Source organism: Schistocerca cancellata, chromosome 3 (assembly GCF_023864275.1).
Source record: "Schistocerca cancellata isolate TAMUIC-IGC-003103 chromosome 3, iqSchCanc2.1, whole genome shotgun sequence".
NCBI classification, from domain to species: Eukaryota; Metazoa; Arthropoda; class Insecta; order Orthoptera; family Acrididae; genus Schistocerca; species Schistocerca cancellata.
In genome coordinates, this window is record NC_064628.1 from 135,363,407 (window position 1) to 135,377,943 (window position 14,537).

The window sequence follows — 14,537 nt, forward strand, 5'->3', positions numbered from 1 at the left end:
TGGGACACACATGGAGAGCATTCCAGTGACTCTGCTAAATATTCTTCACCTCTATCTGTGCAGAATGCATCACACATCTGCCTTCTTACTTCCACACCACTAGAGAATGGATGCAGGTTCTTTCCCACAATCATTTAATCATATCATCACTCAATGAATTGCAAACATGAAAACCATTTTTGATTGTTTCTCCCCTGGTGTTGCAGAGATGTACACCAGTAAATCAACTTCTGAATCTGGCTGTAATTTCCACTGAGGGTTCTGTTGTATTAATTGGAAAGACTTTCTCTTTTCCCACATATTGGGCATCTCTACTCTATGTAACATGAGTGCTGCATTTTAGTGTGAATGTCAAATGTCAGTAAATGCGATGAGTGCATTGTTGACGGTAATGACAAAATAAAACAGTGAAACCAGATGCAGAAACACAGCACACTAATCTTGAATCGCATAAATGAAGCTGCCAAGCTTAACATCTCCTTTCAACAGACATATTGTCATTAACAGTACCACATGCCTTCTTTCCACGAGACCCAATGGAGAGGTTGGAATTTAAGCCAGGATATCCTGACAATTTATACACCACCACTGACTGTTTTCTAGACAATACTGGCAGCAAAAACTTTTTCCAAGACCAGAGCTCGAATTCGCTATCCTCATATTGAGTGCCACCAACACAGGAGTGCTACAGAGTCTGGTTTTACTGGGGGTACTTCATTACAAGTGTGGGATATTTTTGGATGGAACTGATTTGGTCTCATAATCTCCCAAATCAAAGTAGCTAGCTGACTGTATTGGATTCATGGGGTTAAAGGGACCAAACTATGAAGTCTTCAGTCCCTCCATCTTACATGCATCAAGTCAAGAAGAGTCATCAGAGAGGAAGGGCACAGAAGAGAAATCCTGAGGAGCCCAACTGTAACCGTCAATCAACAAAATCATGAGATAGAAGCAAGCAGATGTGAAAGAGGGATAAGAGAGCAAAAGTATGCGAGATGAAAGCAACTGTAGCCCCCCAGGACACGTTACACAATTAGAGACCCCCACTCTGTATATGACTGATGTTTCCTCACCCTTTATTACCACAAGAAAACCAGCAATGAAGACAAGTTGATAAAACCTCAGGAAGGAAAACAATGAAGATCAGGAGCCAAGCTACCGAGCAAAGTCGGTCATGGGTCCCCTGGATTGGAGCAGGAGGTGGAGCATCTCTCTGCAATCCCTCAAACAGCTGATGAGGCCAAAGTGCCCTACCAACTCCATAGGTAAAACATAGAACCAAATCAGCCACTTTGGTGTTGGCAACTAGCACCAGAAGCAGTGTCAGTAAGTTTAAGATTTCGCTGTAAGATGGCCAAATTACATCAGTCCAGCAGGATGTGGGTCACTATCAGACAGGCCCGACACCAACAACGGGGTGGATTCCAACATTGTAGTATCTTGCCATGTGGCCAATGTGAAGCTGACAGAATGGTAGATTCCCTGTGCGAAGCGCGAAGGAAAGACTGCTACTTCATCGTGGTCCCCTTTATTGCTCGCAGTTTGTTCAGAGAAACCAACATACACCAATCCATGTTCCACACCTCCAACAACTGACTGCACAGAGTCAACTGAAAGTCTATTTTCGGTCCCCCCAGTTGGTGTCCTTGTAACCAACTTCACCAATGGGTCAGCATGTTCACTCCCTGCGATCCCAAAGTGACCTTGAGTCCAGGTAAAGATTGACTGACCATCCAGTTTCACAGATGTCAAAGGAGATCCTGAATAGATATGACCAGTGGGTGTTGTGGGTATCGATGGTCAGTAGCCTGAAGCCTTCCAATAAAGGCTGTCTTGATGGCGCAAGAACGAATGTGACTAAGGGCTTTATCAATGCCCTCCAAGTCTGCAGTGAATACACTGCATCCTTTTGGCAGGGAGTGTTGTTCACTGCACCATGCAGTGTAGGGAGCACTGGTTCATCCGTCAACCACAGAGCCATTAGTGTATACCACTTCCTAACCTAGAAATGCACCAAGGATGGCCAGGAACAGGCAGTGAAAAACTACAGGGTTAACGGCTCTTTGGTCCAAAGGAAAAAGTCAAGGCAGATCCAAGGAAGGGGTACACCCCATGGAGTGTACATGATTGCTACCTGACAAGAGGTGAAAGTGGGGGAAGTTTGAGCACAGAGCTCAGACACTGCATGTGAACTGTGATCATGATCTAGTCCTGGGACACTGTTGTGGGAGGTGGATCTCCCAACCAGGAAAAGTGGTGCGATAGTTCAGATGCTCATGGGAGCAACAAATATGTATCACATAGTTAAGCAGCATTTGTTGGCACCTGATCTGTGGTGGAGGGGCCCCAGCCTCCACGAGTAGGCTGTTCACAGGACTGGTCCAAAAAGCATCTGTCACAAGTTGGACCCCACAAAGGAGTATCACGTCCAGAATCTTCAAGGTTGAAGGCAATGTTGGGTCATATGCCGGACTCCCGCTGTCAAGACAGGCCAATATCAGAGCTTTGTAAAGCCACAAAACTAAAGCGGTCTGCACCCCAACTTTTGTTACAGAGGCAGCGAAGAGTATTAAGATGGGATCAGCACCAGCACATATGCTTAAGTTGCCCACGTCAAGCAGGCATCGTTGACCAGTCCCAGGAAGTGGTAAGACTTCACCATACTGAACAACTGGTCATTGAGGTAGAGTTCGGGTTGTGGATGACAGTACAACGGTGACAGAAGCGCACAACATGCCTTGGTGGCCAAAAGCCAAAAGCCTTGGGTGAGAGCCCAGGACTGCACCTTTCATACAGCACCCTAGAGGGAGGAGCAATAGTCAATGCAAAAATCATCAGCATCCAAGAAAGGTGACAGTGTAGACCCCACAGCTACAGCTAGACCACTGACAGTGATTAGGAAAAGGGGGACACTCCATACTCAGCCCTGCAGGACGCCATTTCTCTTGTACATTCGGGGGGGGGGGGGGCGGGGGGGGGGACGCAGGAAGTACCAACTTGAAACCACAAGATTTCAGACAAATTGGGGACATGCTCCGGAGATCCCATTCATGTAGGATAAAGAGGATGTGTTGATGGCATGTGGTGTCATAAGCCTTTTGCAAGTCGAAGAAGACAGCAATAATGTGTTGACATGGGGAAAAGTTGACTGGTTGGCTGACTCCAGACAGACAAAACAATAGCCTTGGCAAAAACCACCCTGGGATGGAGCTGAAAGTCACTGAGACCCGATACCACATAATATCCTGTGAACCATGGATGATGAGCGACAGACAGACTCTGTATTCCTAGATTTTTGGAGAGCGTCTGACACAATGCCCAACTGCAGAGCATACAGAATAGGTTCTCGGATATGTGTGTGACTCAAAGACTTCTGAAGTAATACACACACAAAAAAAGCTTTGCATCACTTTGGATCCAAGAGTTTTGGAACCTGTACAGAAGATTGGAATGGAGATCAACATAAAAATCATTTCCGGCCTTTTTAATGCTCAAGAAAACCACACATTTCATGTTGTACCACCAAACAACGAGACCTTCAGAGGTAGTGGTCCAGATTGCTGTACACACCAGTACCTCTAATATCCAGTAGCACGTCCTCTTGCATTTATGCATGCCTGTATTCATCATGGCATACTATCCACAGTTCATCAAGGCACTGTTAGTCCAGATTGTCCCACTCCTCAATGGTGATTCGATGTAAATCCCTCAGAATGGTTGGTGGGTTACGTCGTCCATAAACAGCCTTTCTCAATCCATCACAGACATGTTCAATAGGGTTCATACCTGGAGAACATGCTGGCCACTAGTCGAGCGATGTCGTTATCCTGAAAGAAGTCATTCACAAGATGTGCATGATGGGGGCACAAATTGTCATCCATGCAGACAAATGCATCACCAATGCGCTGCCGATATGGCTGCACTATTGGTCAGAGGAAGGCATTCATGTATCGTACAGCCGTTATGGCGCCTTCCATGACCACCAGTGGAGTACATTGGCCCCACATAATGCCACCCCAAAACAGCACTGAACCTTCACCTTGCTGCACTCGCTGGACAGTGTGTCTAAGGCATTCAGCCTGACCGGGTTGCCTCCAAACATGTCTCCGACGATTGTTTGGTTGAAGGCATATGTGACACTCATCAGTGAAGAGAATGTGATGCCAATCCTGAGTGGTCCATTAGGCATGTTGTTTGGCTCATCTGTACTGTGCTGCATTGTGTCGTGGTTGCAAAGATGGACCTCGCCATGGACACCGGAAGTGAAGTTGCACATTCACGCAGCCTATTGCGCACAGTTTGAGTCATAACACAACAATCTGTGGCTGCAAGAAAAGCATTATTGAACATGGTGGCACTGCGGTCAGGGTTCCTCCGAGCCATAATCCGTAGGTAGCAGTCATCCACTGCAGTAGTAGCCCTTGGGCAGCCTGAGTGAGGCTTTCAGGAGTTGAGGATAAAGGACGATTTAGACAGAATTTCTATTTGGTTTGGGGAACAGAAGCTTACTCTTACTGCAGAAAAAAAAATTAAACTAATGCAGATGAATAGGAAAAAGAATCCTTTAATGTTCGAATACAGTATTAGTGGTACACTGCTTGACAGTCATGTCAATTAAATATCTAGGTGTCAAGCTGCAAAACAATATGAAATGGAAAGAGCATGTAAGGTCAGTAGCAGGGAAGGTGAATGGTTGATTTCAGTTTATTGGGAGAAAGTAAAGCTAACACAGGGTAGATAGAACACAAAATCCCTGAGGATTTCAGGTGTGAGGGTGAAGATGGTGTCAAGACATTCTGATAAATTAATGGTGAGCAGGGTGGGGGCTATGGACAGCATACACAATAAAGACTTTTCTTTCTTCTCAGCTGAGCTATGTATCAGCCACCAGCAGTAGTTTAACTGCAATTTTTAAACACTGGTAATTTATATATAATAATATTAATACAATTAACACACTTTGAAATATTAAGTATTTTAAAAGTTGTGATTTATAAAACTCAATAAAATTCGATTTCAGAGCTAGTTTGAAAATGTAGAAGTCCCTGTGATTTTATGAGTATTCTGAGATTTCCCTGATATTTCCAGGTAAAATTTAAGTACCTGAGAATTCCAGGTTTTCCAGAAGAATTGCCACACACTAATCTATCAAGGAAATCATCATACTCAAAAACAAAGCAAGTAAGTTCTTTATTTTCCTCTACTCCTATTATTTGTCAGAATATTTGGATTTGCGGATGCAAACTCCAATTAACACCATCCAATTAACACCAAGGTTCACACTAAACAGCCTTTAACAGTATAAAGATAGCTGTTGGTACGGTGATTGAAGTTAAATCTGTCATTTGTTGACGATCCCTAGTAATGGGTCAACAACTGTAACTGATATGTGTGTTCGTTGCTACCCTGTCACAATAATTGCATTAATATGCTACAAATGCACTAGAGTGCAGGTCAAACAAAAGCAAAGAGATGGTGTGGAAAGGGAACAAAAAACAGAACAAAACCTGCGTTTCTCTGTCTCCATTCAGTTCAACATTCATCTATGTACACATTTTCAGCTACAGCTTATGAAATAATGCTGCAGTTCAGTGGCTAAATGAGGAAGTCAGACTACAAGTACAAAGGTTTGTGGTTCAATCCCTGCTCATTTCACTCTATTCTACCATTTAATACTACTTTCACCTCCGACAATGACTTTCCCAGAGGAAAAATTCCAAATTGGAGTCTATGTTAAATTGCAGCTCTCCCAACAAATAGCAAGGGCTGTCCGTTCATAATTTGTAGTTAAACAATGATATACTGCCTGAACACACCAATGCCAAATACATCACTATGGTGATCAAACCAACCTCTTAGTTTTGGGCAGTTTTACTTTACTTACACAATACCAAATGCATAACACTTTTGTCTTCCATAGAGCAATGATTGAACGTATCATATTTACAGTGAAACAATGATATTATTCTTGAAATACGGTAAGCAAGCAGTAGATAATACTGTCTTTAACATCAATATGGAAATTGAGGACATACAATCAGAACTTTATTTCCTTGAAGTAACAGAGTTTTTAAAAGGATTGAGATGCGATCTATGTTAAGACCACATTACCTGTGCGCCCATTTCTTTTATGGAGGCATCAACGCTCCCAATGCTGACAGCCTGTCCACTATAAGGGAGTGATAAATACCTTCATCATGTTTAATACATCCAACATGTTTTGATGAACGACATCTTACTACGCCATGAGCTGCATGTAATACATTTACTCGTCAAGCCTAGTATTTGAGCATATAGCCCATCACCAATGGCCAATGTTGTGTACACTCATGTCAAACGACGTGCACGTTATTTATAAACTCTTTTTTAAGTCAAAATATACGTGAATGTTTACAATGTATGCCAACGACAACGACAATAGGCTCTGTGCTTGAATACCAGTCTCCCAGTTAAATACTTTAAAGGCAACTCATGGTGTACAGTAAGATACCCTTTAACACATTGTTGCTAGTTGTGGAGTACAAAGTAGAAAATATTTTCCCGGCACATTCTATCTTGTTTGATAAGCATTTTAATAACTAATTTTTTTTAAAAAAATTGTAAGTGCTATTTCAATGGTCACATTTTTGACTCACTCGAACTTAAAATGTTACAAGCAATTTAATAACAGGAATGCAAATTATCTCTCAGTCCACAAATTACACCGAGTTCCCTCTTTATGTTCATGGAAGTTTCACAATCTTTCAGTACGAAGAGGTTCAGGTAACTCAGGAAATGTTAAATGATTTTGATGATTTTTTTAAACTGATAATAATAAGGTCCAAAATCGTTTCTGAATTATGAAAACACTCAGCCTAGCAATTCGTCAACCTTGCAAATGCATATAGCAAATAATCAACTATCACTCTATCGATCCAAATTTGGCATCCAATTTTTTTTTTGCTCCCTCTTTTTTTCTGTTAAAATTATCATGAAGTTTACAAATTTCAATTGCATCTCCGTATAAGTGATCCTCTCTACACTACTTTAAAAAGGGTATTTTGCTACAGCCAATTCACCAGTTTATTAAAACCAAAGTTGCTTTTATGCTTGGCTAACTGTTAACATATCTTTTTGTAGTTCCAATATATACTTGGCTACAACTACACAGAATTTAATACATACAAGCTGTCAACAGTGGATGACATACATCTTTTGCAGTTTTCAGACATTCTTTAATATTTTCCTGGTATCCTTAACAACCATTTGTTGAATTTCATGCTTGAGCAAAATTTATGCTATGTGATCAATAACCTCATATAGGGAAATAGCAATTTATAATCAATCCCATAACTGAAAAAGAAAAGAATTGGGAGTTAAAATATAGGAGCTGATTTTGCACCCAGATAGTAAGAATTGACTACTTTCAATAAAGGATGTCTTGGGGAACAGATAATCACACATTTGGCAAAACGTGACAAATGGTGGGGAACACTGTACAGCTTGTAAACCACCTATAAATTTGGGACCTCTTGATCTTCTGATGAAGTTGCTGATTCATCTCTGAAGCTGTGTCCTACAGATGGGGACAAAACATTAAAAAGATCTACACATTGACATGTGCTCTCAGCCCAGAAGATTTAAGTGAAACAGGCTTACACTTCTTAATTCTGATAATCGCACAACTGAAATGTGTGTGTTCCTGATGCTGGTCATGAATTTATTATTTATTTTTATAGGAAGTATAGTAGTTCCATGTGGAAGAAAATGCACAACATAACAAGCAGGTACTAGGTTTCCACAAAATGTTTTGTTTATTTACGTCAAAATTGCACCTATACCACATTGTCAAAACTAGTAAGTGAAGTAAAAGTTGCTGTACCATGATAAATTACTTCAATGTTAAGTGCACTTCTTAATTTTGAAGAATGGCATCACAGTTCATAGGCAAAACCAGTGAGAGGGAGAGGGAGAATTTTTCAGTGCAGTGAGCAGAGACATAAAAAATTAGATTTTTGCATCCTTTGACAATGCAGTTGTTAGAAATAGAGCACTAGCTTATATGAATCAGGACAAGCACGAAAACTAGCCATGATGTTGCAAATGAAGTATCCCAGCAGTTACTGGAAGTAATTTTGAGACACGATATACAACAAAAATCTGGACGGTTAGTTGGCACTTCGTGCCTCAGTACCTCGAAAAGACGTGCGGTACCTTGAACACTGTGCCATCTTGCTCACTGATTTTAGTGGAAAAGTAACACCTGGAGTTGATAGAACTTTAGGTGAAAGAGTTAGAGAGCCCTTAAAATGACAGACTACTAATCTCTGTTCACCTACTATATCATCTAGTACTGCAAAGTTATTCCAAAAATTTAACAGCCGTCTAAGAGAGAGAAAAAAGAATAGCAGTTAATATTTAAGATGGTAAACAGCAATCACCATTCGAATAGTGTTTGTTCAACTGAATTTATAAACATAGCCAACAGAATTGACAGAGGTAATTGTGTGTTTTATTCTGTTCATCAACAATGTGAACACAACCAATAATTTTGTGAACTTGCATAATCCACGCACGAAAGCTAAGAAAGGCTGTGGCATCCACAAGTTACAATGGATTGTACATAATATCAATTCTCCACATAAAAAATAGCAACACAAGACAACTCAGAACTGACAAAAAAGTAAACTCTAAAAGAAATTATGTATTATATTGAAGTGTATACATCAGTCAGTTTAGTGCACACCAACTCTGTCTTTGCAATGAATGTGTACAGAGCATTACATTGATCTGCTGACACACTTGAAGATTGGGTGGCAATAATTATGGATTCCACTGCTTGATCTGTGCTAACTATAGGCTGAATATCTATGTATGTAAGAGGATTTTCAATTTTTGTTTTTAGGTAGATGTAAGCATGAAATATTCCACTTAAAAATGCCCTATATTCAAGCCTGTAATTGTTGTGATTGAAATGAAGCTGATACTAAAATCAGACTTTTCCCTTCAAAAAATTCTATATTTATGGAAATACTGCTCAAAAAAAGATCGAAGTAAAATTGCCTATCTTTTCATCGCCTATGAAACAATCCACTGTTCAATAAATCTGAACAGAGGAGAAAAAGGGGAAGGCCAACAGGCTTATAACTGGAATGGTAATGCCCAGAGCTTTCAATAACAAATCAGTTGATTCTGGCTTTTTTGGTTTCTAAAGTAATACTGAACAAAGCACTAGTTAGAGCTCACATTAAGCAGTGACAGAGGAAGTAACAACTGTCGCATTCATCTAATTGAACTGGGAAAAACCTCAGTAAAACATAATAGTTCTTTACATTTAATTAACTTACAAATTTTTTTTTTCTGTTCCTCCTTTCCTCTTGCTAAATACTGAGATTAATTGAAGCATCCAGTCAATACTGCTTCACTAACTCACAACCAAAGTGGCACCTTTCAACCTAACCTAAACTACAGACCTAGTTACTGATCAGCCTTGTCACCACAACCTACATTACAAAATCAAATACAGATGAAACATTATCAGTGTTCCGTTTTCTCACTATTTGTGCACATACGCTGTGACACACAATATTATCATTATGTTATGCGACAAAGCCAACATTTAATATTGGTAGGTTCAGTTGACTGGTACAGTTTGGCCTTCATGGCCTGTTCCGGCTGAGTTTAATCTAGTTTTAGGTTCAGTTGACTTCGGATAAATGTACTTCCAGCTAGTGCTGCTAATACCACACACTAAAGTCTTCATTTATGAAATTATTTTTAACAATTTAATGAATCGGTGTGCCTTCCAAATTACCACATGTCAAACGTGGCATACTGAAGTAGTAGAAAGTCACATAGAATGCCTCTAAAATGCATGAAATAACTGGTACATTTCTTCTACCAGCTCTGTTGTTGAGACAGATACAGAATTAAGAAACACATTTGATAGCAACAAATTAATAGTAACCTGAGAAGACTTTACTGTTAATGACTTACTATTTCTTATCCTAATATATTTCTGCCACCCCATGATCATAATGAATGGAAGGAGTATGATTGTGGTGAGAAACCGTCTCTGGAATATTTTGCTAGACTAACATAAGTGGAACACTAATTAGAAAAAATTTGGAAGGCAAAATCCTCTACAAGTACACTGCATCCCTGAACAATGGTAAATTGCATATAATACAAACTAATGTTTGTGTGTTCATAAACATGACAGAACTTTTAAGTTGCTTCTGAAATACAACAGTATCTGCACATACGAAGGCCGGTAGCTAATACTGTGACAAATGTTAAGGGTATGTTTAAAACTCAAAGACAATGGAAGAAAAACAGAAAAAATCATACAGTAAATGGAATAGCATCTCCAGCAAAGAAAAAAAATACCAACTTTCTCACTTTTGTAAACAAAAGCGATACTAAAACACACGGGCCAGTACTGAGAAAACTTAAGCATGCAAATAAAAAAGGCGACAGATTCACAGTTGTTCTGTTTGTAAAACAGTATGCAGCTAAAAGCAATATGATGTCACACAAATGATGAAATGTTATTGACAGCTGCACTGAAAGTTGGCCAACAACTTAAACTATGTATCTATTGCATTGTTTACAGGCAAATTCTGATAAGTTTTCAACATTACCAAAGTAATTTTCTATCAAGGTTAGACAGAACTGGAGTTTTAGATTAGATCTTAGGTGATACTTAGGTTTAAATGTTATGGAAAAATGTGTAAGTTAATAACTTTACTGACAAAAGTATAAAGGCCTACCATCTATGAGCAGCATATATTTGATGGCAAGTGTAACGGGAATCTGAAAACCTATGTCCTGCAAACATAGCTCATTAAGGATAAGCAAGTATGTAGCATATGATTTTAATTACGGATTGTTTAGGGAAGCAGACAGACCACCTGCACAAATATATCTTTTCCAAATTACCGAAAATTTCTTAGCATCAGGAACATACAACACCAGAACACAGTTTCTAACATGATTATTAATTATGATGTAGCCTACATGTGTTAAAAAACAGCAATCTATATTCTAACCTCATTCAGAATTTTACTTGTTACGCAAGCCAATACTGGAATTAAAATAACAGAAACTGGCTACTTCGTTGGATGATGAGATTCCTTACAACATTTTACGACACCATCGTTAAGGACATGAATTATTTTCTGAATAAGAAGCTTTAGATGTTGCAAACATGTGTTGGAGAGCACCAAGCAGATGCAAATTCAAACTGGATTATCATGCAAGTCAAACTACTGAATTTTGATTTCTCTCACATAAAATGTTAAAAATATATATGCCGAAATTTCGGAATAGATGTCACTCAAGAAACTGTCAAACAATACAGCCACAGTGTGGCTCACTTTCATTTCATACTTTTGCACGTAAATGAATTTGGGGAACTGCCATTGGCGCATAGAAGTAGCTGAAGCAGTTAATATGTAAAACGATTACGTGAAACCCTTATTATAGTTCGCTCATAACTGAATTACTTCTGCCAAAAAATTACTAGGCGCGGTCACAGCTATCTACAAAAAGATTCTAACAAGACGCTGAAACTTTCAGACTGCAATGACAAAAAGTCATTAATGTAACACGTAATTAAATGTCATTTGATACACATTAGCGTTTTGTCACACATACAAGGTTCGAGTATGTTTGCAATGTGAACAGTTATGAGACGGTTACGCATGCTCACTTGTTACTGGAATATCGTAGCATTTTACACGCGCTGTTTCATACTAACGAATGAACGACTAACACAATTAACTCTCTCGTGATTGCAATTACGGAAATTGATAACTAACAAAATTATATTATATGACAAGGTTATATATATTTCAGCAGATAACACCTTGCTCCACATCGAATCGCGTTTCGACCATCGAAACAGCATGTCTTCGCGGACGCTAGCAAACAAATTGAAGAATAATTAAAGTGGACATACCATTACCTAGCACCTTCATGCGATATCAACAGATGGTATGAACCAAAATACACAAATTTACAGAGATGTAACCAAACACAGCTACAGAACAACAATGACGTTTCACTATAAAGCGTCACTATGGTAAGAAACTTAAAAGTGCCACAGGTTACTACAATGTGCAAACGAACAGAGTAAAAATACTGCCACGGTGTCATTGAAACAGATTGTTTACTGACCGAAATTTCTTTAAATCCATGAAATCGTAGCACCAACAGATACTTGCAGAATACACCGGAATAGTTCCCACAATGCACTGTCAAAGAGACATTCGAAGACCAATCCTTGTCCTCTGCACTCCGTTAAAGACTATTTACAGAGAATATATAACTAACATTCGATAGACAAGTTTTCTAATGTGCATAGGAATTGTGACCAGTAACATTAACAAACGATGCTTCACGTATTCTTTGCTAGCAAACTCTCGACTTGACAAACCGAACATTCGTCCACTGCGCATGCGCAAGCAGACGCTTTTCTCGGTACGGCGTGCGGGTTCTTTAAATTGAGCATCATTCCTGATAGTTTTAAGGTCACTACCAGTCTGCCATTTATTTAAAAAAACAAAGAAACCGTACTTACAGTTCCACTGAAAATTGTTGAAAAAATCTTAGAAGTTTAAAGACTTTAGCAGGTGTTCATCAAATTAATTAATTTACATTCTAAAGAATGTAAGCAGATTTCTTTCGGGTACGTGCGAAACACACCTGTAACTTTATTCTAATACAAACAACGTTTTGTCAAATAAAAGTTGTAGATAAAAGTGTCCCCAACTAATATTTCATTTTATAAGACGACACATTTTTGGTGAAGTGGGCATAGAGGCCTAGCGGGTAAAGTGCTAGTCTCCGGCCTTGGATGTCAGGGGTTCAGTCCCAAGTGGAAGCACAGATTTTTCTACGTTCCAATCTCTCCACGGCGGCCCCAGGTCCACACCGCCTGCTATCGAATTCCTTACCGGAGATCTTTCTCTGGGGAAAAAAGGCCCAACCACTCTCTCCGTTCTAGTGTCTCGACGAATAAAAGCTTCACTCCTCCTGCAGCATGGGCAGACGCCAGTTTACTTTTACCTTTTTATACCTTTCTGGCATGTTACTTTTATTATTTAAAAATAGGCTACTTGCTTCAGTGAAAGGTACTGCTTCGACATAGTTTACAACACCTTACACACATTTTACATCACATTTTACATACTTTGTTGTACTTTTTTAAAGAAATAACTTACGCATATTTGGAGAAGATATACGCTATCGCCAGAGCAAATACCGGAAGGTAAAGCTATGAACACTGCAAAAGACAAGTGATTGCAACTCCCGGCTCAGCAAAGCGATGGGAAGTATGATGTTATCTAGTCATCTGAGTTTCTGATGTATATACGCTACAAAACAATAACGTCAACACCGCATGAATTTACAAGACGGAAGGACTATCTTTCGGTTTCACATTATTACTGATTTCCGAAAACATTTGCTATATATCAGTTCTCTGAAAGCATTTGCCTATACATCAGTTCTCTAACGATAGATGGAGTACTCTGCAGAATGTATACGTCTACCCCATTTTTTCACGTCTCTGTCTAGTATTAAGAGATTTTCGATCCGCCTGAAATTAAGATGCTCAATTAGGCACGATAGGTATTATTTATGAACACTATAACTAAAAATGATGCATTCCCATTAAGAAATCGTTTCAGGATGGCAGTGAAAGAGAGGGATCTGGAATGAAATAGATTTCCCTCGTAATGGATAGTTAGTAATGCTAGTAAACGATTGCGTTACAAACGAGATCACTGCCCAAAATTTCTAATTTGCGAAAGGAAGGAGAGTCAAAATTTAACTATTTTTACGGACTACTATCTCAGATGGACAAGGATGCTACTGAAATGGTTTAAGACCCCTTCAGGGTGGGCGGACGGGTTGTCAATCTTCCTATACTTATCCGAATATGAATCCAATGTTTAACTCGTCTTGAATTTTGCTAAACGAGATGAAATTACGTCATGATACTGAAAGGTATAGCTGGCATGTTTCTGCGGTATGCTGTTTCGATGAGAGTCCATAATTCATTGGTACTTATTGCTGCATAACATTAACTGACTCACTGATGAGTGACCATGTAGGAAACATGTATCGAAAGCGAATAGTTTTTTTTTTTGAGTGGCTGATCGAGGAACAAATAAATTTTCTGGGTCCAGGGATAATACGGTTGACAAAAAAAAAAATGGCTCTGAGCACTATGGGACTCAACATCTTAGGTCATAAGTTCCCTAGAACTTAGAACTACTTAAACCTAACTAACCTAAGGACACCACACACACCCATGCCCGAGGCAGGATTCGAAACTGCGACCGTAGCAGTCCCGCGGTTCCGGACTGCAGCGCCAGAACCGCTAGACCACCGCGGCCGGCTACGGTTGACAACTTGATCGAATATAGCTTTATCATTTGACTGGGAAGTGAAGGTGTCCTTGGCCTATGAAACTACCATGACACCATAGTTCGCAGCATCGACGCTGACGCATAGTAGCGTTTTCAACTATTTTTAGTGAATGTTTGTGT

At 39.5% G+C, this 14,537-nt stretch overlaps 1 protein-coding gene across 1 annotated transcript in view; it reads right to left on the reverse strand.

Moving 5' to 3' along the window:
* The window catches only part of LOC126174755 (calmodulin-binding transcription activator 1), a 1,816,127-nt gene extending 1,803,799 nt beyond the window's left edge, over positions 1–12,328 (reverse strand). The window contains exon 1 of the mRNA XM_049921082.1: positions 12,160–12,328. The gene's annotated coding sequence lies outside the window, so the exon portion shown is untranslated. The remainder of the gene's footprint in view (positions 1–12,159) is intronic.
* Between the last annotated feature and the right edge of the window lie 2,209 nt (positions 12,329–14,537).